This window comes from Narcine bancroftii, chromosome 5 (genome assembly GCF_036971445.1).
Source record: "Narcine bancroftii isolate sNarBan1 chromosome 5, sNarBan1.hap1, whole genome shotgun sequence".
Classification (NCBI taxonomy): Eukaryota; Metazoa; Chordata; class Chondrichthyes; order Torpediniformes; family Narcinidae; genus Narcine; species Narcine bancroftii.
The window spans coordinates 92,847,276-92,872,335 of record NC_091473.1 but is presented as its reverse complement, the minus strand read 5'-3'; the positions used below and the strand labels follow the sequence as shown (position 1 = coordinate 92,872,335).

Here is a 25,060-nt window from a genome sequence, read left to right as displayed (position 1 = left end):
AATCCTTAGGATTACCAAAATCAACTGTTTGGAACATCATTAAAAAGAAAGAGCAAAGTGGTGAACTCAGTAAATGTTAACGTACTAGTAGGCCAAGGAAAACCTCCACTACTGATGACAGAATAATGAAGAAAAATCCCCAATGCCAGTCCAACAGATCAGAAACAGTCTTCAGGAGGCAGGTATGGGTATGTCAATGACTACTGTCCAAAGAAGTCTTCATGAACAAAAATACAGAGGCTACACTGCAAGATGCAAACCACTACTTTGCCACAGAAATAGGATGATCAGATTACAGTTTGCCAAGAAATATTTAAAAGAGCCTAAACAATTCTGGAAATAGGTCTTGCAGACAGAGGAAACCAAGATTAAACTGTATCAGAGTATTGCAAGAGCAAAATGTAGAGACATAAAGGAACTGCCGAAGATCCAAAGCATACCACCTCATCTGTGAAACATGGTGGTAGGGGTGTTATGGCCTGGGCATGTATGGCTCCCACAGGTGCTGGCACACTTATCTTCATTTATGTTATCTTTTTAAACACAGAAATTCCATGCTATTTCTGTAAGGAAGACCCGCTATTAAGCCAGCTTTGGTCCTTTATACTGAAACGAACAAAGCTGAAATTTTTCCAGGACAGTGTGCCTTTTTACACAGCAAGCTGGCATTATGTGAGCAAAAGAGGAGGGAGTGTCTAGTGTCATGTATAACATACCATATTTGATGACATGTTGGACCAATTTTTTTCCCCAAAAATTGGCTCAAAAATATTCCCCCGGCCTTATATGCGAAGTTAAAATTAGGGTGATAATGGTGATTAATGCCAACAGTAACGCTGTCAGTCCCGGCACAGGTCATTGTTGTATTGAGAAAGATAGACACAGGGGTTTGCAATCAAACATTACTTTTATTAACACAACAATTAATAGAAGAGCCTGGGAAAATATGTGCACAATTTAATAAAACATTTGTGGACAATTTATAAAAGAGTTTGGGAAAATCTATTATAAGTATTGATCTATAGCAGTGGATTTCAACTTTTTCTTTCCACTCACATAACATCTTAAGTAATCTCTATGCTATAGGTGCTCTGTGATTAGTAAAGGATTACTTAAGGTTGTATGTGAGTGGGGGAAAAAATAGTTTAAGGACCACTGCTCTAAACCTAATTGTTACCAACATATTTTGCTTGAGGCAGTGAGCTTCAGACTGTTCAAACTGAGGACAAACCCACAGACCAGCTTGCTCACCGCACACGGTGACTAGAGAAGCCGGGGTCAGCTGAGAGTGAGATCAGTGTGGGGGATGGTCCTTTATCATAATCCCACTACCTAACACTATTCTCCTCTCCCTTAATATCTGAAGGTGTGTCAGTGGCTGACGTGAATACATTCAGTAACTGAGCATTCTCACCCTCCTTCTGTAGAGTTCCAGATTCAGTAATCTTTGATACATACTTTCTATTTATATTTCATTCATGAATGATCAAGCCCTATTTTGAAAGACCAACATCCTGTCAAAACCATGAATTATGTACTTATGAATTAAATCATCTCTCATTCTCCTCCCAGCAAAACATCAGTGCTTCACCCACCTAACAGAAAGGTGAGTCTAGTGGAGGATTCATCATTTCACCACCAGCTTATTTCATCTTCAGCTGCTGCCATTTCATTTCAAACTCTGCTTCTATGGGAGCATGTATAGACATCCAAGAGAACAGGCAGTGGGCCATCAGGAGAGAGCAGGCAGCGGGCCACTGGGAGAGACCAGTACAGTGGTATGATTGTTATTAAAAGTATTTTCCCTGTTGTCGAACTTGCAAATTTTGTCCGTAAATACACTAAAACAAATATGGTACACATACACATCCTTACCTGAATTGGTCATGGAATGCCAGATCACCCCTTTTACATCGATGGCATTCCAGGGCTGTTACTACCTCAGCTGCTGGGAAAAAAGCTGGGACTGGAATGATACCCACCCCCCCCATTCCATCTCAGTGCTTTTTAGTCAGCAGGCATTCCATTAAAAAGGAGCTAATGTCCCAGAAAGAAATGGCTGTGTAAAAAGCATAATCGATTATGTATAGTTGAAAAATGAATTGTGAGGTGTACAGAAACACCTCATCTGCTGAAGTTCAAGTAAATGCCTTCAAACACTGGATGGCACTTTATCCTACAGGAAGACAAGGATCCCAAATATACTGCTAAAGCAATAAAGGAGCTTTTCAAAGCTAAGAACTGGAAAATTCTTGATTGGCCAAGTCAACCACCCGATCAAAATCGAATTGACCGTGCCTTTCATATGCTGAAGAGAAACTTAATGGGACAAACCCCCAAAACAAGCAGAAGCTGAAAATATCTGCAGTTGAGGCTTGGCAGAGAATCCCCAGAGTATTATGAATCACAGACTTCAAGCAATCATTGCATGCAAGGGATATGCAACAAAGTACTCAACATAAATATTTTAATATACATAATATTGCTATGCCCAAATATTATGGTGACCTGAAATGAAGGGACTATGTTTCAAACATGCTATAATTTATACATGGTTAAACCAAAATGCAAATTTTGAATAAAATCTGGAATATGCAGTTTAATCACATGTCAATTGCTTGATAACGTATTTAAATCTGTGGCGCAAAGGGGAAAATAAAGAAAAAAACTGTCTTTGCCTCAAACATTATAGAGGGTACTATAGTTTGAAGAGCAGTACACTAATCATGGACTGTTCCATCATCGCAAAAGAATTGTCTGCACCATTGTATTGCCAAATTTTTCCTGCACTTTGGTAATTGTGAATATTTATCATCATCTATCTTTTGTATTTATTATCTCTTTTAATCTAATGTATAATGTTGTAGGTTTTGTTTCATGAAGTACCTGTTCAGCTGCAGCAAGAATTTTGGTGCATATGTACATTGTAAAATGATTATGACAAAAAATAACATTATTATTGTTTTTAGTGAATGTCTGTGGAAAAGGAAATGAGCCAATACACTTTCATGTCCAATACAAAAAAAATTAAATTAACAATATTTTACAATAACATATTAGCAAAATAAATGCTTTGATTCATGGAGAATGGTTGCTGGTGGCAAGATCAACATCCTGATTGCTTTCCAATTGAGTGACTTGTTGGGTCATTTCAGAAGGCAGTTAAAAGTCAATCATATTGCCCAGGGTCTGAAATCTCACAGTCCAGACAGGGCAAGATTTCTTTCCTTGAAGGCATTATTGAACCAAACGTATTTTCACATCAATTCATTAGTTTCACAGTCACCACTGTTGATACTGACCTTTCATTCCAGACATTTAATTAAATGAATTTAAATTCTCTGGCTGTCACAATGATGTTTAAACTCAAATCTTTGAATTAGCTTGTCAGAATTATTTTAAAAATCAAAATTCACAACCACCACTCAATCTAATAATCCATCCTTTTGCCTACTGAACAGAATTGTGGTTGCATTTTGTCACAAACCACGTTTCTAAATGCTGCCCCTTCTTGAGAAAAATGTTCCACTATGGGATATATCTTTTTAAAAAAAAAGTAACTTTCAGTTCTTGAACAGCCTTGATGATATCAATATTTTCTCAGTCAAAGAAGAGGAGAAAGGAAATGTTGAATTGCAGTGCTCACAGCACTGCACATTGGAAGGAGGAAAACCAGAAGCATTCTGAGCAGCAAGATTGTTAAGTGTCATCATACAATAAAGAAGTGGGTAGTGAGTGGTTCCAAGTGATATTTACAAGAATCACTATGTTGCCACGATAGACGCTGTCCAACTTTGAAGCTTATGTAATAAATGATTTTACAGATACTGCTAGCAAAAAATAACATGGCAATTTTAACTTGAAAATTAAAAACTTACACCTTAAAATATAAATGCCAAAATTACATAAAGCCCATGTCCAATGTATGAGTAGTTCCTTTGGATGATATCATGGGATGAACAAATTGTATGCAGCATTAGTGTCAGACCACGATGTCATCAATGGAGTAGTTCATTAATGGTTGAGGGAGAAATTCAGGGCCATGAACAATAAAACACACTAAGAATTTTAAATGTTGGCCCACTCATTTAATCCAATCATAATTATCTGCCAGAAATGCAATAATTCTTTAATTAAAATGATAGCATGGGACCCACTGAAGAGTTAAATGATGACACAAGTGGCTCCTATACTGCAGCTATCTCTGACTAGCCAATAGAAATCCGGATACAACAGTTTTTTTTAAATATAGTAACACTGCTGTGTTTCTATGAACAATCCTGAATGCAAAGCAGAGATAGTGTCAATACTTGGTCTTTCAAGAGATCTTTTTCAGTGTCCTTCAATTTTAAAGGAATATGATTCAGAACCACACACTTTGCTATGTTATGGTGATGAAGTGGTGCATCCATCGTGCTGCTTATACAGCTGTTCTGCAGGTGCATCTGCAATCATTGCTAACCATCACTGCATCGCAAGCACTCAAGATATTTTCAATAGTAAATATGCTAAACTGGTTTATCATGGTAGTCTTTGACAAAAAGTGCAATTATTTTATTTCTTAGCACAATAAGATCACAAGATATGCTAATCTAATTCCTAATAGCATTTTATTAGAATGTCCCAAATAACCCATTCTACCAACATTTTTCAAAAATATACATTCCTATCAATAATATCTTACCATGTATGTGCAACAGTAAACCGACGGCGTTGACGAATGCTTTTATTCACCAACAACTTTCTAAATAGACGTGGAGAATTTCTCGGGGAGCTCCGAGGCGAGATTTTTGGAGAAGTGGCTCTCTTTTCTGTCAATTTGGATGGTTCCAGTTCCAAATGCATATGCTCTTTAAAAATCCTAATACAAGAATCCTCTTCAGGAGCTGTGAGCTCACAACGAAAAACATCCTTTGTTGTCATTTTGTTAATGCTCAACAAATTTGTGCCATTGAAAATACTTGTCCCGTGTTGCTTTCAGTGTTGATGGTCTTGCTCGCAGGAAAAGGCTTCAGCACAGTTACATTAAGCAGCTTTTAAAAATGTTTTACTCTTAAAGCAAACATTTCAATAAATAATTTTAACAAAAAGAATCCCCTATAAACCTTAGACTTGTTAAAAGCCTCTTGCCACAAGTAATGATGGCCAGCTGCTTTTTACAAGAGCTCCACCAGTACTGATAGACGTCTTGAATATTAGCCAGTGCATGCTCATTTGTGTCAGAAGCCTCCTAGTGGATGTAGCAAGTCTCGGAAGCTCACATTTAACTGCATAGAATTCATTCAACTCAAGGTACCACCCAAATAAAATCTCAATGGCTAAAAAAATGCCAAATAATTCTTTCAACATTTATTGTGGAAAAAATACTGTTGCAAGATTCTCATCATCTATTTAATATCAACCACAAAGCAAAGCAATCAAATGGTTTGATAATTCTGATGCAGATACAGAACAAGTGTACAAGCTATAGTTAAAATTTTCATTCAGAAATATTTTTCTCCAATATCCAATTAAAAAACATTACCAGCCATACAATAGCACATGGTAACAATCGACCTCTCCATTCAGCAAGAGGTTTAATTGCAAGAAATATTTTTTTTACATCAGAAAAAAAATAATCAATTTCCTCAAAGTAAAGATTGAAATTAAAAATACCAAGTAACTGTCAAAAGACATTATTCTGTTTGACTGAGATATACAAGTTAATATGCAGAGGTTTTGTATCTTTTTAAGTCAGATATGATTTCTTGATTTGACTGTTATGAAGAATACTCTGTATAGCTTTAGAAACCTATATAAATTGTAAGAAATATTCAGACCTACCACTTACAGTTTGAATTATTTCAAGGAAAGTAACAGCAATATTAAAATGGAATACTTGAACAGATCTTTCACTGCACTAAGGTAACTGGTTGGATTCCCTACCATACTCCTCTTTATTCCAGCGTTGCCCCAGTTAAGAGGTGGGTTTCTACACGTATGTAAAGAGTAAAAGGGACAAAATTAGTCCCCTGGAAGATCAGTGTGGTCATCTATGTATGGAACCTAATGAGATGAAGGAGATCTTAAATAGTTTTTTGCATCATTATTTACACAGGAAACTGGCATAGTGTATAAGGAAGGAAGGGAAACAAGTAGTAGTGTCATGGAACAAACAAGATTAAAGAAGAGGAGGTGATTGCTGCCTTACAGTGAATAAAGTTAGATAAATCCCTTTGGCCTGACAAGATATCCACTCAGACCTTGAGGGAGACTAGTGTAGAAATTGCAGGGGCCGTGGCAGAAATATTTAAAAAAACCTTGGCCACAACCGAGGTGCTGGAGGATTGGAGGGTATATCATGTTGTTCTGTTGTTTAAAAAGGCTCCAAAAGTAAACTAGGAAATTACAGGCCAGTGAGCCTGACATCAGCAGAGGCTAAATTATTGGAGGGTGTTCTAAGAGATCAGATATACAAGTATTTGTGCAGCCAAGGGCTGATTAAGGATAGTCAGCATAGCTTTGTGTGTGATAGAATGAATCTTATAGTTATTTGAGGAGATTACCAAGAAAGTAGATGAAGAAGAGGCTTTGGATGTTGTCTACATGGACTTAATGGTCCCACGTGGGACGTTAATTCAGAAGGTTCAGACACTAGGTATCCATGGAGAGGTTATAAACTGGATTTGAAATTGGCTGAATGAGAGAATACAGAGAGTGGTAGTGGATGATTTATTCTCAGACTGGGCCTGTGATTAGTGGTGTGCCTCAAGGACGGTGCTCAAGGATTGTTGTTTGTTGTCTATATCAATGATCTGGATGATAATGTGGTAAATTGGATCAGCAAGTTTGCTGATGACACTCAGATTGGAGGCAATGAGGAAGGCTTTCAGAGTTTGCAGAGGGTTCTAAACCAAATGGAAAAATGGGCAAGAAAATGGTAGATAAAATTTAATGCAGTCAAGTGTGTGGTGTTGCATTTTGGAAGAACAAACCAAGGTTGGACATACAGAGTAAAGAGTAGGGCATTGAGGAGTGTGGAGGAACAAAGGGTTCTGGGAATAGAGATACATAGCTAATGTCACATGGCTAATGCAACCTGTTGTTTCTTATGGAGGGTACCAATCACTCACATCACCCATCACCCATTTTGTGCTTTGGCTCCACACCAAAGAGGGATCCAAATTGGCACCATTTTAAGAGAGGCTGCATTTCATAAAGGAGGAATAAGCATTGAGGCTTAGGAATTCCCTTTATCTGTGCAACAAAAATTTTACTGATTGTATGTGAGGAGTCTTAGTTAGTGAATGGATCTTGCATGTGATATTGGAGCAACTTGCTTTAGACACAATCCAACTCCACACCTCCAGTATTCACCTACTTATCAGGATTCTTAAGTGACATTCATCTAGTCCAGTGAAATCTCACAAATATAATGTAGCTAAAAGCCTCACATAAAAAATATGCAGTGAGGCATTTTGAAAGGTTGAACTTGAAGGTGGAGTGCATGGTTCATGGCAGGATTCTTAACAGTGTTGAAGAACAGAGGGATCTTTGAGTCCAAATCCATAAATTCCTCAAGGTTACCGTGCACGTCGATAGAGTATACTGGTCTTCATTAGTCATGGGATTGATTTCAAAAGCTGTGAGGCAATGTTGTAGCTCATCAAAACTCTGGTTAGACCACACTTGGAATATTATGTTCAATTCTGGTCACCTCATTACAGAAAGAATGTGGAAGCTTTACACAGTATACAGAGGAGATTTACCAGGATGATGCCTGGATGGAGAGCATATTTTATGAGGCAAGGTTAACAGAGTTTGGGCTTTTCTCTTTGGATTGTAAAAGGATGAGTGGTGACTTAAAACAAGATTATGAGAGACATAGATAGGATGGAGAGCCAGCACCTTTTCCCCAGAGCAACAGTAGCAAATACCAGAGGCTATCTGTTTAAATGAGTGAAGGAAGGTTTACGGGAGACATCAGGGATTAAGTTGTTTTTTGTTTTGTTTGTTTTTTAAAAAACACAGAATAGTGGGTGACTGGAATTCATTGTCTGAGATGGTGGTGAAAGCTGCTACAAAAGGGACAATTAAAAGACTTAGATGGGCACATGCATGCAAGAGGGTTATGGCTGTGAGGTAGGGAATGTTTAGATTTGTTGAGTAGGTTTATATAGGTTGGCACAACATCATGGGCCAAGAGACCTGTGCTGTACTGTTATGTTCTATGATATATGTAAATGTGCACTCATTCATTGAAGCATAGAAAAGGATTAAGCAAAAACACAAAATTCTATAAACACTCAGCAAGACACAGCCTACTGTATCTGGAAAGGTAAACAGTGCTTTGTGCTTCATCACACAGATGCTGCCTGTCCGACTGTGCTTTTTGTTAATACATATATTTTTTTCCAAATATCATGTTTTCGTGTTTGCCATTCTTTTTATTTTTATACAAGAGGATGGTGGGAAACTCAGCACCTACAAGACCAAGGTCATCTACCAACCTGACCCTGCTGCATAATATTGTCCTCTGATAATAAAGATTGATGGTGAGAGCCTGGAAAACATGAACCATTTGAAACTTCTTGGAGCAATGTCTCAGCAAAGGCAGATATCAATGGGGAAATTCATCTTTGCCTTCGATGTAACAGCACAGCCTTTGATTGCTAGTACAAATGTACAAATGGTACATTTGGAGATCAAGACCTCGAAACCCGGCTACATAAAAATCAGACCAACAGGCACCATAAAGCATGAAGCACACCAACAATGTTGTCTCCATAAAATCCTCCACGTTCATTGTGAGGATAACCAAACCCCAATGTCTGTGTCCTGTCACAGGCCAATTTCCTCTTGATATTTTTGTTTGAAATCCCAGAGAACTCTTGATTCATTGAGCAGACTCCCAAAACAAATTGTCTATTCCAAGCTCTGCCAGTGGGAAGAGATTACAAAGACCTTGAAAAAAAAATGAAACACCCCCAACTCTCTTGGATAGTCCTTGGGTCACAACCACTCAAAGAGAGAAACAGTGATGTTGATAACTGTGAGTCTGGGCATCAGGACCACAAGAACCCCTGCATAAAAGGGAAATGGAGTACACCACCTCCATTCTCATGTTGAAGAATTTGGCAAAATCTTATTTTAGGGCTGACACCCACCAGTTTGTATTTATAACTGGCTACAAGTTTAAAACGTGGTTGAACCAAATGTATTCATTCTGCAATTAACAAAGCTGCACATACTTCAGCAACTCTTCAAAATGCATACATGACATCAAATATAACCCCGAGATTGTTTTCCTGTGGGCCAGGCAGAATTTCTATTTATTGGTAATGCAAAAAAACTGTACTCAATAAAAGATATGCATACAAAAGAGAAATGTAAACAAAAAAATCAGAATTAGAATTTATTGTCATGAACAAATTTATTGTCCATCAAATTTGTTGTTTTGCAGCAGTATTAGAGGTGCAAAATTGCTGTCAATTACATTTTTAAAAATCCATAAATTAGTGCAAAAAAATTAAGAAAAAACTTAGGTAGTGTCTGTGGTTCATTGCTCATTTAGAAATCTAATGGCAGAGGGGAAAAAGCTGTGTTTGTGCCACTGGGTGCTAGGCTTCAGGATCCTATACCTTTTTCCCCGATGGTAGCAGTGAGAAAAGGGCATGGGCTGTGTGGTGAGGGTTCTTGAGGATAGAGGCTGCTTTCTTGAGACACGACTCTTGTCCTTACTGGAGTGCAAATAAACTGACTGTGTAATACAGAAAATAAATAATCAATAATAAATAATGTGCAAAATAAAATGAGTCTCCGATAGAGTTTGTTGTTTCAGAGGTTGATGGTGGAAGGGTAGTAACTGTTCCTGAACCTGGTGGTATCGCATGATACATTCTCAAAACCAATATACAATTTACAAAGCTTAAATTTGCAACCTATATTTGCCAGTTGCCTTGATAAATATAATGTTCAAGAAGCTGAACATCAACTCCAGAAAATTAGGTCAACTATTTGAGTTCTCAATATCCATTTCCTTCAGCACAGGCATTCTGCAAAATCCAGAGAATGAGTTTGAGAAACTCAAAAGTTTTGTTAGTTATTCAATCCTTTACAATCCAATGTGAATTCCTGGAGAAAATTATCAACCTAATTCAATTATGGCAAGACAACAAAAGCAGCGAAGAAGGTATATGAGGCCATTGTGTATGAACTTCATACATCTTGATTAGGGATCTAATTCAATACCAAATTGAGAGCCAGAAATTCTGATTCCTTTTACATACAAATTTCAATTTTGTGTATTTGTAGCAGTAGATTTGAGAATTTAGGATACAGATATGATTGGTAATCAGGTCTTCCTGTGAACCACTCGCTTTCTCCAAATCAAAAAGATAGCACGGGCTTTCCCATGAGCCCAATCTATGCTTGTATTCTCATGAGACATATTCTAGCCCAAGATGATGCTATAGCCTTGTCACTTCACTCCATCCTGGCCTACCTGGAGAATGACACCTCATACACCGGTTGCTGTTTGTTGACTTCAGCTCAGCATTTAATACAATCATTCCCCAGATTCCTGTGGAGAAGCTGTCCACGTTGGGACTCAGCACCCCTTTCTCAAATTGGATCCTGGACTTCATAATGTGAAGGCCACAGTCTGTCTGGGTTGGTAGCAGAATATTGAGCACTGTCACGCTGAGCACTGGTGCACCTCAGGGCTGTGTGCTCATCCCGCTCCTGTTCACACTACTGACCCACAAACTGTATCACCAGATCCAGCTCCAACAGTGTCATTAAGTTTGATGACACAACAGCAGTTGGCCTCATAGCAACAATGATGAGTTGCATTACAGAGAAGAGATAGAAAATCTCGTGAAATGATGCAAGAGTAACAACCTGAGACTCATTGTGGTCAAGATGAAGGTGATGATCATGGACTTCAGGAGGAACTGGAACAACCACCATCCCCTATACGTCAACAACTCTGTAGTGAAGAACACCAAGATCCTTGGAGTTCACTTAACTAGTGACCAATCGTGGACACTCAACATCTCCCCACTTGTCAGGAAGGCACAACAGCAACTGCACTTCCTAAAAAGACTGAAGTGGTGAAACCCAAAAAAACTCTCAAAAAATGGGGGTCAATTTATACACTGCATATACTTCTGAGACCTTAAATTCAGCTCAAAATCCAATCCACAATGATCCAGTGTATAAGTCAACCCTTCAAAAACCGATTTTCCATATGTAGACCCTTAAAATACAATAAAAAATTACTGTGACAAATTTTCATTGAGATTTTTGATGAAAGCTACAACACAATTAGCATCCTTCAAAATCGCTATCATTGACTGAGAACAACAACAGCACATTTAGAACCCCTCAAAATCACTCTATCATCGTCTAAGGCAAAGATGGCAACAAGCACATCCATACCGTCATCATATGGGTCCCAGTCTGTATCTGATGAGGTGGTTTCAGCTTCGCCGTCACTGTCATCTTCTGTGCCATTAATTGCGCAACAGATACTGCTCTTTTTAAATGATTTTATCACAGTCTCTACTTTAATTTTGTCCTATACCTTGAGCATGAAGTTACACTGAATATCAAGTGATGTGACACATTGCTCGGCCTTTTGTAAATTACTTTTCTGCACTCAACATCCATGTATTCCATTCCTTGCACACATGGTCTTTGAATAATTTGCTCAAGCAGACATTGAGAGGTTGCAATATAGACATCAAACCACCCAGATATCCACCATGCAAGTATTATGCAGTGCTAATCTACTTTTAGTGTTCTCAGTTAAGTGGCTACAAAACATATCCTCGACCAGCAAACTCCATTCTTCACATAAACCACCTTGTCCACACATTGTCTCATCCACCCTTTTTTATGAAAATGTACAAAAATACCCACAGGGAATCTCATTTTGTTTAATTTTGCATTTGAAGATTATCATGAGTCTTAACTTTGCCCTATCAGCCATGTACGATAACATTATGGTAAACCTGGTCCTTTCGTGGCCTGTACTTCTGGTTTCAATTGCTTTCACCTTCACTACTTCTGATTCAAGGGATATGCCAGCCATGACATCTACCACAAGCTCTCAGATTCCAACAACAACCTCAATTATTTTTCCTCCCACTTTGCTTCTGACATGCACACAATTCCATTTTCAGTGTTTCTCTGTTTCAGTTGCTTTGGTCCAGTGACAACTTTCCACAGAGGTGCCCTCTGAAATGTCTTCCTTCTTCCCTAACTGTGAGTGAACAGAGATCTTGATTTCATCTTGTGTAATTATTATACCTCTGCTCTCAGTCTCTCCTTTCCCCACCCCCCAAAAACAGATAATGAACAGAGCTCCCCTAGTGCTCACATTCCACATCACCAGTCTCTGCATTAAACAGACCATTATTGGCAAGTTCTACTATTTCCACAAACACTTCACCATCAGACAAATATTCCCTGCTCCTTTAGCATTTCAGTGAACGCTATCTACATAGCTCCCTGGTCCTATTTCCTGTCTCTATCAACTAATTACCAATTTATTGCACTTTCCCAAGCAACAGAATTTTCACCATTGGTCATTTCATCTCTTCCCTTCCCACCATCCAGGGAACCAGTGTTTTCAGTTGAAACACAACTCACTTGCATTTCTTCCAATCTGGTATATAGATTTATGTGCTTTCAATTCGATCTGTTCTTTTTTGGAGAAATCTAATACAGATTAGTTATCACTTTGCAGTGAACCTGCAATCCGTGTGCAGATGAATCTCTAAGCTTCTATTTCAGTTGCCATTTTAATCATCCATCTCCATGTCACCTTTGTCTGTGGTCTCCTGCATGGTTACAATTTGGCCCAATTCCTAGCATTCAAACGCTAAAATTCTGCAAACAAAAAACCTGCATCATGATAAACCACGAAACGCACAAGTGTGCTCTGCCATGCGAGTCATATCTTAATATTTTTCGATTCAACTCCATTCTCCTGCCTTCTTCCCATAACCTTTGAAATGTTTGCTAATCAAGAACTTCTGCTTTAAATATACGCAATGATTTGGCCTCCACAGCTGTTTGTTGCACTGAATTAAACACCCTCTGGCTGAAGAAATTTCTCCTTATCCCTGTTCTAAAGGGAAGTCCTTTTATCCTGAGGCTGTGGCTTCTGATTGGAGTCTCCCACTTCATGATGTATTCAAATAATTTAAATGACATAATATTGTACTAATTGAGTAGGGATACAGAATATCCAATGTCACCTCTAAAGTTCAATTTTGGTGACCTTCCATAGTAATTCTAAAGTAAGAAATGCATTATGTACATCTAGCCTTCAGGCCACATCTGGCCTGTCTGATGATTCCCTGATGGTTGGAGAGTGCACCTCTGCAGCTCATTAAAGATTTTATCAGAAGATTATAAAGAACAATTTTAAGAAACCATCAAAAGAAATATAGAAATAGTTCAGAAAGAGGGGTCTTAACTTTTGTTCGAATAACCAGGTAGTTACCACACAATTCTACTCTATGAGCTAGACAACATAATTTAATTTCAGGCTTAGTTAATCTTAATAATCTGGTTTAATGATCATGGTAAACTTGTAACATTTTAATTTAATTTGTAAGGTAGTGACTATGTTAAAATCAGTGAGGAGTGAGAGGATGTGTTGCTTGGACTAAGAACTGAGTCTAAAACCAGTAAAATTATTTCAAGCAAATTATGCTGTATAAACACTTGAATCAATTTCCTCAATTTTAAAGAAAACAAAAATTTGACAGAAAGAGGACAAACTTTGGTATTTAAGTACTCATGCACAAGACTAAAACTCCCAGGAACTAGTTACATTTGTAAGTGACAACAAACTCAGGTTTAAAGTCACCACCTTTCATTTGTGACCCTCAGAAGAGATTTAAATCATCCATTTGGCCCTGCCCACAACAGGGTTTTGCCCCATTGTTATATCTTCTGCAAATGCATGCAATGTCATGCATATTCCTTCTTCACAGATTAAAATGCAAGTTTCATTTCATTCAACCATCATCCTTTCCCATCAATCATAAATGATCAAGAATTTAAACATAAAACATAAAAATGCATACAGTATAGATAAATTAAAACCAAAACCTATGAATTCAGTGCTCTGAAATAGCTGTTTGGTCCAACTGGAAATAAAGTGACTGTTCCATTTTTGTGAATTTGCCATACTCAATGGACAATAATAAGTCAAAATTTACTCAATGTTTCAGGGAATTATGCACTTGAACTTCAAGGTCTCTCTATACATCAATGTTCTTGACATATACTCTAATTGTGGCGCGATCAATGACCTCTTGTAGACACGAAGCAAGAGTCAAAGACTTTATTGATCAGAAGACCCAGACATGCCTCTACATGCTGCTGGCTCACATCCAAGGCGGTATGAGGGAGGAGACTAGGGGTCTTAGCCTTTATTAGGGGATTTGGGGAGGAGCTATAAGTACAGTATAAGTGCCTGTCCAGGCACAGGGTGAGCTGCGGCGGCCTCGGCCCCCGTCCGGGCAGTATGGACCGACCTAGGAGGGGAGGCAGGCCCCTCCAGCCCGGGTAAGAAACCTGCATAGGAGAAAGCCACTCTGATATAAAACCTACGACCCAAGGACCTCGCTGCCACGTCCCAGCTTGCTTGGCCACGGCACACGAACCATGGGTGTAAAGGGTGGGGCCAGTACTGCGCACACTGGACTCCACCTAAAAGCTCCTTTGCGCAGGCCCGAGGACAGGTCCACGTCCTCCCCCTCCACGTCCTCCCCCTCCACGTCCTCCCCCTCCACGTCCTCCCCCTCCACGTCCTCCCCCTCCACGTCCTCCCCCTCCACGTCCTCCCCCTCAAAAGATGCTCACAAACTCAAGCTAGCATGCTGGAACATCAGAACCATGCTAGACAAGGCTGACAGCCACCGACCTGAACGTCGGTCTGCCCTCATCGCACATGAACTCCTCAGACTTGACATCGACATAGCCGCTCTCAGTGAAGTCCGCCTGGCAGATGTAGGCAGCCTCCAAGAACGCGGCGCGGGCTACACACTCTACTGGTCTGGCAAGCCTTCGGATGAACGACGCCTATCTGGTGTAGGCTTCATGGTCAAGAACTCCATTGCCTCCAAACTCGAAAACCTCCCGACAGGCCACTCGGACCGGATCATGTCCATGCGACTCCCCCTACAAAACAAGCGTCGCATCACCCTCATCAGTGTCTATGCTCCAACCCTCCAGGCGGAACCAGCAGAAAAGGACAAGTTCTACACCGACCTGCGCAACCTCATCCAACGCACCCCTACAGCCGACAAGGTTGTCATCTTGGGCGACTTCAACGCTCGTGTCGGCAAAGACTCAGAAACCTGGCCAGGAATCCTGGGCAAGCATGGCGTCGGCAAGTGCAACGACAATGGGCGCCTCCTGTTGGAGCTCTGCGCAGAACAGCGGCTTGTCATTACAAACACCCTTTTTCAGCAGAGGGACAGCCTTAAGACCACCTGGATGCATCCCCGATCCAAACACTGGCACCTCCTGGACTACATCCTGGTGCGAGAAAGTGACAAACGAGATGTGCTCCACACCAGGGTCATGCCTAGCGCGGAATGCCACACTGACCACCGGCTGGTTCGCTGCAAGCTCAACCTTCACTTCAAGCCAAAGCCCAGGAACAGTAAAGACCCCAGAAAGAGGTTCAATGTTGGAAACCTGCAGTCAGACGAAGTGAGAGGAAACTTCCAGGCAAACCTCAAAGCAAAGCTCGACGATGCAACCCGCCTCACGGACCCGTCCCCTGAAACCCTCTGGGATCAGTTGAAGACGACCATACTGCAATCCACTGAAGAGGTACTGGGCTTCTCCTCCAGGAAAAACAAGGACTGGTTTGACGAAAACAGCCAGGAAATCCAGGAGCTGCTGGCAAAGAAGCGAGCTGCCCACCAGGCTCACCTTACAAAGCCGTCCTGTCCAGAGAAGAAACAAGCCTTCCGTCGCGCATGCAGCCATCTTCAGCGCAAACTCCGGGAGATCCAAAATGAGTGGTGGACTAGCCTCGCCAAACGAACCCAGCTCAGCGCGGACATTGGCGACTTCAGGGGTTTCTACGAGGCTCTAAAGGCTGTGTACGGCCCCTCACCCCAAGTCCAAAGCCCACTGCGCAGCTCAGACGACAAAGTCCTCCTCAGCGACAAGATCTCCATCCTCAACCGATGGTCAGAACACTTCAAATCTCTTTTCAGTGCCAACTGCTCAGTCCAAGATTCCGCCCTGCTCCAGCTCCCTCAACAGCCCCAAAGGCTAGAGTTGGATGAGGTCCTCACCCTGGATGAGACATATAAGGCAATCGAACAACTGAAAAGTGGCAAAGCAGCAGGTATGGATGGAATCCCCCCAGAGGTCTGGAAGGCTGGCGGCAAAACTCTGCATGCCAAACTGCATGAGTTTTTCAAGCTTTGTTGGGACCAAGGAAAACTGCCTCAGGATCTTCGTGATGCCACCATCATCACCCTGTACAAAAACAAAGGCGAGAAATCAGACTGCTCAAACTACAGGGGAATCACGTTGCTCTCCATTGCAGGCAAAATCTTCGCTAGGAATCTACTAAATAGAATCATACCTAGTGTCGCCGAGAATATTCTCCCAGAATCACAGTGCGGCTTTCGCGCAAACAGAGGAACTACTGACATGGTCTTTGCCCTCAGACAGCTCCAAGAAAAGTGCAGAGAACAAAACAAAGGACTCTACATCACCTTTGTTGACCTCACCAAAGCCTTCAACACCGTGAGCAGGAAAGGGCTTTGGCAAATACTAGAGCGCATCGGATGTCCCCCAAAGTTCCTCAACATGATTATCCAACTGCACGAAAACCAACAAGGTCGGGTCAGATACAGCAATGAGCTCTCTGAACCCTTCTCCATTAACAATGGCGTGAAGCAAGGCTGTGTTCTCGCACCAACCCTCTTTTCAATCTTCTTCAGCATGATGCTGAACCAAGCCGTGAAAGACCCCAACAATGAAGACGCTGTTTACATCCGGTACCGCACGGATGGCAGTCTCTTCAATCTGAGGCGCCTGCAAGCTCACACCAAGACACAAGAGAAACTTGTCCGTGAACTACTCTTTGCAGACGATGCCGCTTTAGTTGCCCATTCAGAGCCAGCTCTTCAGCGCTTGACGTCCTGCTTTGCGGAAACTGCCAAAATGTTTGGCCTGGAAGTCAGCCTGAAGAAAACTGAGGTCCTCCATCAGCCAGCTCCCCACCATGACTACCAGCACCCCCACATCTCCATCGGGCACACAAAACTCAAAACGGTCAACCAGTTTACTTATCTCGGCTGCACCATTTCATCAGATGCAAGGATCGACAATGAGATAGACAACAGACTCGCCAAGGCAAATAGCGTCTTTGGAAGACTACACAAAAGAGTCTGGAAAAACAACCAACTGAAAAACCTCACAAAGATAAGCGTATACAGAGCCGTTGTCATACCCACACTCCTGTTCGGCTCCGAATCATGGGTCCTCTACCGGCATCACCTACGGCTCCTAGAACGCTTCCACCAGCGTTGTCTCCGCTCCATCCTCAACATCCATTGGAGCGCCTTCATCCCTAACGTCGAAGTACTCGAGATGGCAGAGGTCGACAGCATCGAGTCCACGCTGCTGAAGATCCAGCTGCGCTGGATGGGTCACGTCTCCAAAATGGAGGACCATCGCCTTCCCAAGATCGTGTTATATGGCGAGCTCTCCACTGGCCACCGTGACAGAGGTGCACCAAAGAAAAGGTACAAGGACTGCCTAAAGAAATCTCTTGGTGCCTGCCACATTGACCACCGCCAGTGGGCTGATATCGCCTCAAACCGTGCATCTTGGCGCCTCACAGTTTGGCGGGCAGCAACCTCCTTTGAAGAAGACCGCAGAGCCCACCTCATTGACAAAAGGCAAAGGAGGAAAAACCCAACACCCAACCCCAACCAACCAATTTTCCCCTGCAGCCGCTGCAACCGTGTCTGCCTGTCCCGCATCGGACTTGTCAGCCACAAACGAGCCTGCAGCTGACGTAGACTCTTACCCCCTCCATAAATCTTCGTCCGCGAAGCCAAGCCAAAGAAAAAGAATAAGTACAGAAGGCAGGCCAGCTTGCCCAACCCAGTGAGGAGATGCCTGCAGTACCGTGTTCCACCACATTCACTACTCCTTTTTTTGAATTAAGTCTGGTGGGGCAATGTCTATTGGCATGGGCTTGTAGTCCATACAGTTCAAAGTTTCAGACCCTCTGGCGATTTTATTTGGCCTGAGATCTCCGAAGTACTGCTGGCTGTATTATTGGTTCCCATGGAGCAGTGGCTTGTTCAGTCAGCTGGGTGTTGGAGGGTTGAACAGTGTCTGCATCTACCAGGTCCATAGGGGGTGGGAAATTTGTTTGTAACAGTTGGGGGGGGGGAAACACTCCAGTGGCGGAGGGGGACACTTGTTGGGGGGCATGTTGGAGGTGGGATCACTACTTCATCTGTCAGGGTGATCCCTGGGACTGACTGTTCACTGCCCGGGTGTATTGGGTGCACCTACCATGCCAGGGCCCCCACTTGTGCCAGATCCCGGATGAACACTGTATCGTTCCGTCCGTCCGGGTACCTTACCAGCACATACTGGGGGTTCATATGCAGGAGGTGCACTTCCTCGACTAGTGGGTCCACCTTGTGAGTTCTAATATGCTTTTGGAGAAGCCCTGGCCCCGGCGCCATCAACCAGACCAGCAGCGTGGTTCCCAATGCTGACATCCTAGGGAAGGAGAACAGTTTTTCATTGGGTGTTGGAAAGTAAAGACCTGGTGCAAAGTAAAGACCTGGTGGCATGCAGGCCTTCAGGAAGGACCTCTTGCCACTGGGATATGGGCATCCTTTTCGACTTGAGGGCCAAAAGGATTGCCTTCCAGATTGTACCAATCTCCCTCTTCATCTGGCCATCCCCACAGGGGTTGTAGCTAGTGTTTCTGTTCATGGCTATGACCCTGGAAAGGAAGCATTGCCCCACCTCCTCACTCATGAAGACGGATCCCCGGTCACTATGAACATAACTGGGGAACCCAAACAGAGTGAATACTGTGTGGAGTGCTTTAATGACCGTGGATGTGGTTATGTCAGGGCAGGGAATGGCGAATGGGAAACGTGAGTACTTGTCCATGATGCCCAGGAAGTAGATGTTCTGATTCGTGGACAAGAGGGGCCCCTTGAAGTCCATGCTGAGACGTTCAAAGGGGAAAATGCCTCTCTCTGGTCTATAAAATTGCAGTTTCTTTGGGGGGAGGGGAGGGGGCTCCCGGAATTGGTTATTACTAATGGTGAGGGGGCTGGGGCCCATCAAACTGCATCAGCACACCCTTAAGCTGGCACTGAAATCCCAGCCCCAATATCATGGGTGCGCAGAGGTGAGACATCACCAGCAGTCTGAAGTTCTTATATTTGGTGCCCCTCATGGTTAGAGGAGGTGGGGTTGCATTGCTTGTCAGGGAAAATATTACAGCGGTGCCTAGGAAGGATAGATTAGAGGGCACATCCACGGAGGCTATTTGGGTGGAACTGAGTAGTAGGAAAGGAGAGGTTACACTTGTAGGGGTGTATTATAGACCACCCGGAGGGGACCGAGACCTAGAGGAGCAAATCTGTAGGGAGATAGTAGATATTTGTGATAAGCACAGGGTTGTAATTATGGGAGATTTTAATTTTCCACATATAGATTGGGAAACACATTCTGTGAAAGGGCTGGATGGGTTAGAGTTTGTGAAATGTGTGCAAGATAGTTTTTTACAACAATATGTAGAGGTGCCGACCAGAGAAGGAGCAGTGTTAGATCTACTGTTGGCAAATGGGATGGGTCAAGTGATGGAGGTTAGTGTTGGCGAGCACTTCGGGTCCAGTGATCATAATGCCATCAGCTTCAATGTCATTATGGAAAGAGAGAAATCAGGGCCAAGGATTGAGGTTTTTGATTGGGGAAAAGTTAGATTTGAGGAGATGCGAAAGGACTTGCAGGGTGTGCATTGGGACAATTTGTTTTATGGGCAGGATGTAGTAGAGAGATGGAAGTCTTTTAAAGATCAGATTTTGAGAGTGCAAAAGCTTTATGTTCCTGTTAGGTTAAAAGGAGTGGCAAAAGGTTTGAGAGAGCCGTGGTTTTCAAGGAATATTGGAAACTTGGTTCAAAGAAAAAGGGAGGCGTACATTAGATATAAGAAGCATGGAGTTAAGGAGATGTTTGAAAGATACATTGAATGTAAGAGGAATCTTAAGAGAGGAATTAGGAAAGCTAAAAGAAGGTACGAGAAAACTATGGCAAGCAGGGTGAAAACTAATCCAAAAGAGTTCTGCAAATATGTTAATGGTAAGAGGAAAGCTAGAGACAAAATTGGTCCCTTAGAAAATCAGAGTGGAAAACTGTGTGTGGAGCCTAGAGAAATGGGGGAGATATTGAACAGTTTCTTTTCTTCGGTATTCACTAAGGAGAAGGATATTGGGAGATGTGGGATAAAAAAAGCAAATTGGGTAAATATGGGGAATATAGAGATTACAAAAGGTGTAGTTTTAAGGCTTTTGAAGAATATAAAGGTGGATAAGTCTCCGGGACCAGACGGGATCTTCCCCAGGACATTGAGAGAAGTGAAGGAGGAAATAGCAGAGGCTCTGGCGGTAATTTTCCAAATGTCATTAGATATGGGGATAGTGCCGGAGGATTGGCGCATTGCGCATGTGGTTCCGTTATTTAAAAAGGGTTCAAGGAGGAAGCCTGGCAACTATCGGCCTGTAAGTTTGACGTCTGTGGTAGGTAAATTAATGGAGAAAATTCTTAGAGATAGTACTTATAAACATCTGGATAGACAGGGTCTGATCAGGAGCACTCAACATGGATTTGTGGGAGGAAGGTCATGTTTGACCAATCTGATTGAATTTTTTGAAGAGGTGACTAGGAATGTGGATGAGGGTAGTGCAGTGGATGTTGTCTATATGGACTTCAGTAAGGCCTTCGATAAGGTACCACATGGAAGGTTAGTTAGGAAGGTGCAGTCTTAATAGGTATAAATTTTAAGATAGTCAAATGGATTGAACATTGGCTGAAAGGGAGAGGCCAGAGAGTGGTAGTGGATAATTGTCTGTCAGGTTGGAGGCCGGTGACCAGTGGTGTGCCTCAAGGATCTGTATTGGGCCCATTGTTGTTCGTTATATACATTAATGATCTAGATGATGGGGTGGTGAATTGGATTAGTAAATATGCAGACGATACTAAGATAGGTGGAATAGTGGATAATGAAGAAGGTTTTCAAGGATTGCAGAGGGATTTGGGCTGCTTAGAAAAGTGGGCTGAAAAATGGCAGATGGAATTTAATGCTGATAAGTGTGAGGTGCTTCATTTTGGTAAGAAGAATCAGAACAGGACATACGTGGTAAATGGGAGAGCATTGAGGAATACAGAAGAGCAGAAAGATTTAGGAGTAACGGTACATCGTTCCCTGAAGGTAGAAACTCACGTGAATAGGGTGGTGAAGAAGGCTTTTAGTATGCTGGCCTTTATCAATCATTGCATGGAATATAGGAGTTGGGAGGTGATGTTGAGATTGTATAAGACGTTGGTACGGCCTAATTTGGAGTTCTGTGTGCAGTTCTGGTTGCCTAATTATAGGAAGGATATAAACAGAGTGGAGAGAGTGCAGAGAAGGTTTACCAGAATGTTGCCTGGGTTTAAGCATCTGGAGTATGGGGAGAGATTGGACAGATTGGGTCTTTATTCTTTGGAGCGTAGAAGGTTGAGAGGGGATTTGATAGAAGTATTTAAGATTATGAAAGGGATAGACAGAATGGATGTGGATAGACTCTTTCCGTTAAGAGGAGGAAAGATTAAAACAAGAGGACATGAGTTAAGAATTAAGGGGCAGAGGTTTAGAGGTAACATGAGGGGGAACTTCTTTACTCAGAGAGCGGTAGCCGTGTGGAATGATCTTCCGGGAGAAATACTGGCGGCGGAGTCAATTGTATTATTTAAGAAAAGGTTGGACAGGTATATGGATGAGAAGAAGATGGAGGGTTATGGGCATTGTGCAGGGAGGTGGGACTAGAAAGGGGTGTTTGGTTCGGTGCGGACTAGAAGGGCCTAATGGCCTGTTTCCGTGCTGTAATTGTTATGTTATGTTATGATACTTGGAAGCATATTGTGGTAGCGATTAGTGAGACTTGGTTGCAGGAGGGATGTGATTAGCAGCTGAATATCCCTGGGTTTCGTTGCTTTAGGTTTGATAGAGTCAGAGGGGCAAGAGGAGATGGTGTTGCATTGCTTGTCAGGGAGAATATTACAGCGGTGCTTAGGCAGGATAGATTAGAGGGCTCGTCCACGGAGGCTATTTGGGTGGAACTGAGGAGTGGGTAAGGAGAGGTTCCACTTGTAGGGGTGTATTATTGACCACCCGGAGGGGACCGAGACCTAGAGGAGCAAATCTATAGGGAGATAGTGGAAATTTGTGATAAGCACAGGGTTGTAATTATGGGAGATTTTAATTTTCCACATATAGATTGGGAAACACATTCTGTGAAAGGGCTGGATGGGTTAGAGTTTGTGAAATGTGTGCAAGATAGTTTTTTACAACAATATGTCGAGGTGCCGACCAGAGAAGAAGCAGTGTTAGATCTACTGTTGGCAAATGGGATGGGTCAAGTGACGGAGGTTAGTGTTGGCGAGCACTTCGGGTCCAGTGATCATAATGCCATCAGCTTCAATGTCATTATGGAAAGAGATAAGTCAGGGCCAAGGGTTGAGGTTTTTGATTGGGGAAAAGCTAGATTTGCGGAGATGCGAAAGGACTTACAGGGTGTGCATTGGGACAATTTGTTTTATAGGCAGGATGTAGTAGAGAGATGGAAGTCTTTTAAAGATCAGATTTTGAGAGTGCAAAAGCTTTATGTTCCTGTTAGGTTAAAAGGAGGAGCAAAAGGTTTGAGAGAGCCGTGGTTTTCAAGGAATATTGGAAACTTGGTTCGAAGAAAAAGGGAGGTGTACATTAGGTATAAGAAGCATGGAATTAAGGAGATGTTTGAAAAATACATTGAATGTAAGAGGAATCTTAAGAGAGGAATTAAGAAAGCTAAAAGGAGGTACGAGGAGACTATAGTAAGCAGGGTGAAAATTAATCCAAAAGGGTTCTACAAATATGTTAATGGTAAAAGGAAAGCGAGAGACAAAATTGGTCCCTTAGAGAATCAGAGCGGAAAACTGTATGTGGAGCCTAGAGAAATGGGGGAGATATTGAACAGATTCTTTTCTTCGGTATTCACCAAGGAGAAGGATATTGGGATATGTGAGATTAAAAAAAGCAAATTGGGTAAATATGGAGAATATAGTGATTACGAAAGATGTAGTGTTAGGGCTTTTGAAGAATATAAAGGTGGATAAGTCTCTGGGACCAGACGGGATCTTCCCCAGGACATTGAGAGAAGTAAAGGAGGAAATAGCAGAGGCTCTGACGGTAATTTTCCAAATGTCATTAGAGATGGGGATAGTGCCGGAGGATTGGCGTATTACGCATGTGGTTCTGTTATTTAAAAAGGGTTCAAGTAGGAAGCCTGGCAATTATCGGCCTGTAAGTTTGACGTCTGTGGTAGGTAAATTAATGGAGAATTAATAGAGATAGTACTTATAAATATCTGGATAGACGGTCTGATCAGGAGCACTCAACACGGATTTGTGGGTGGAAGGTCCTGTTTGACCAATCTGATTGAATTTTTTGAAGAGGTGACTAGGAATGTGGATGAGGGTAACACGGTGGATGTTGTCTATATGGACTTCAGTAAGGCCTTCGATAAGGTACCACATGGAAGGTTAGTTAGGAAGGTGCAGTCTTTAGGTATAAATTTTGAGATAGTCAAATGGATTGAACATTGGCTGAAGGAGAGAGGCCAGAGAGTGGTAGTGGATAATTGTCTGTCAGGTTGGAGGCCGATGACCAGTGGTGTGCCTTAGGGATCTGTATTGGGTCCATTGTTGTTCGTTATATACATTAATGATCTAGATGATGGGGTGGTGAATTGGATTAGTAAATATGCAGACGATATTAAGATAGGTGGAATAGTGGACAATGAAGAAGGTTTTCAAGGATTGCAGAGGGATTTGGGCTGCTTAGAAAAGTGGGCTGAAAAATGGCAGATGGAATTTAATGCTGATAAGTATGAGGTGCTTCATTTTGGTAAGAAGAATCAGAACAGGACATACATAGTAAATGGGAGAGCATTGATGAATACAGAAGAGCTGAAAGATTTAGGAGTAATGGTACATCGTTCCCTGAAGGTAGAAACTCATGTGAATAGTGTGGTGAAGAAGGCTTTTAGTATGCTGGCCTTTATCAATCATTGCATAGAATATAGGAGTTGAGAAGTGATGTTGAGATTGTATAAGGCGTTGGTGCGGCCTAATTTGGAGTTCTGTGTGCAGTTCTGGTCGCCTAATTATAGGAAGGATGTAAACAGAGTGGAGAGAGTGCAGAGAAGATTTACCAGAATGTTACCTGGGTTTAAGCATCTAGAGTACAGGGAGAGATTGGGCAGATTAGGTCTTTATTCTTTGGAGCGTAGAAGGTTCAGAGGGGATTTAATAGAGGTATTTAAGATTATGAAAGGGATAGACAGAGTGGATGTGGATAGACTATTTCCGTTAAGAGTAGGAGAGATTGAAACAAGAGGACATAAGTTAAGAGTTATGGGGCTTAGGTTTAGAGGTAACATGAGGGGGAACTTCTTTACTCAGAGAGTGGTAGCGGTGTGGAATGAGCTTCCGGGAGAAATAGTGGCGGCGGAGTCAATTGTATTATTTAAGAAAAGGTTGGACAGGTATATTGATGAGAAGAAGGTGGAGGGTTATGGGCATTGTGCAGGGAGGTGGGACTAGAAAGGGGTGTTTGGTTCGGTGCGGACTAGAAGGGCCTAATGGCCTGTTTCCATGCTGTAATTGTTATGTTATGTTATGTTATATTATGTTTAGAGTCATGGTGCATCTCCTGTGGATTTCCGCAGAGAGGGATTTGGAGGTT

General features: G+C 42.0%; 1 protein-coding gene and 1 long non-coding RNA gene across 14 annotated transcripts in view; both read right to left on the bottom strand.

Moving 5' to 3' along the window:
* Positions 1-25,060, bottom strand: part of LOC138763717 (3',5'-cyclic-AMP phosphodiesterase 4B-like) — a 687,345-nt gene that overhangs the window by 460,815 nt on the left and 201,470 nt on the right. The gene's annotated exons all lie outside the window — the stretch shown is intronic.
* Positions 1-25,060, bottom strand: part of LOC138763720 (uncharacterized) — a 37,215-nt gene that overhangs the window by 304 nt on the left and 11,851 nt on the right. The gene's annotated exons all lie outside the window — the stretch shown is intronic.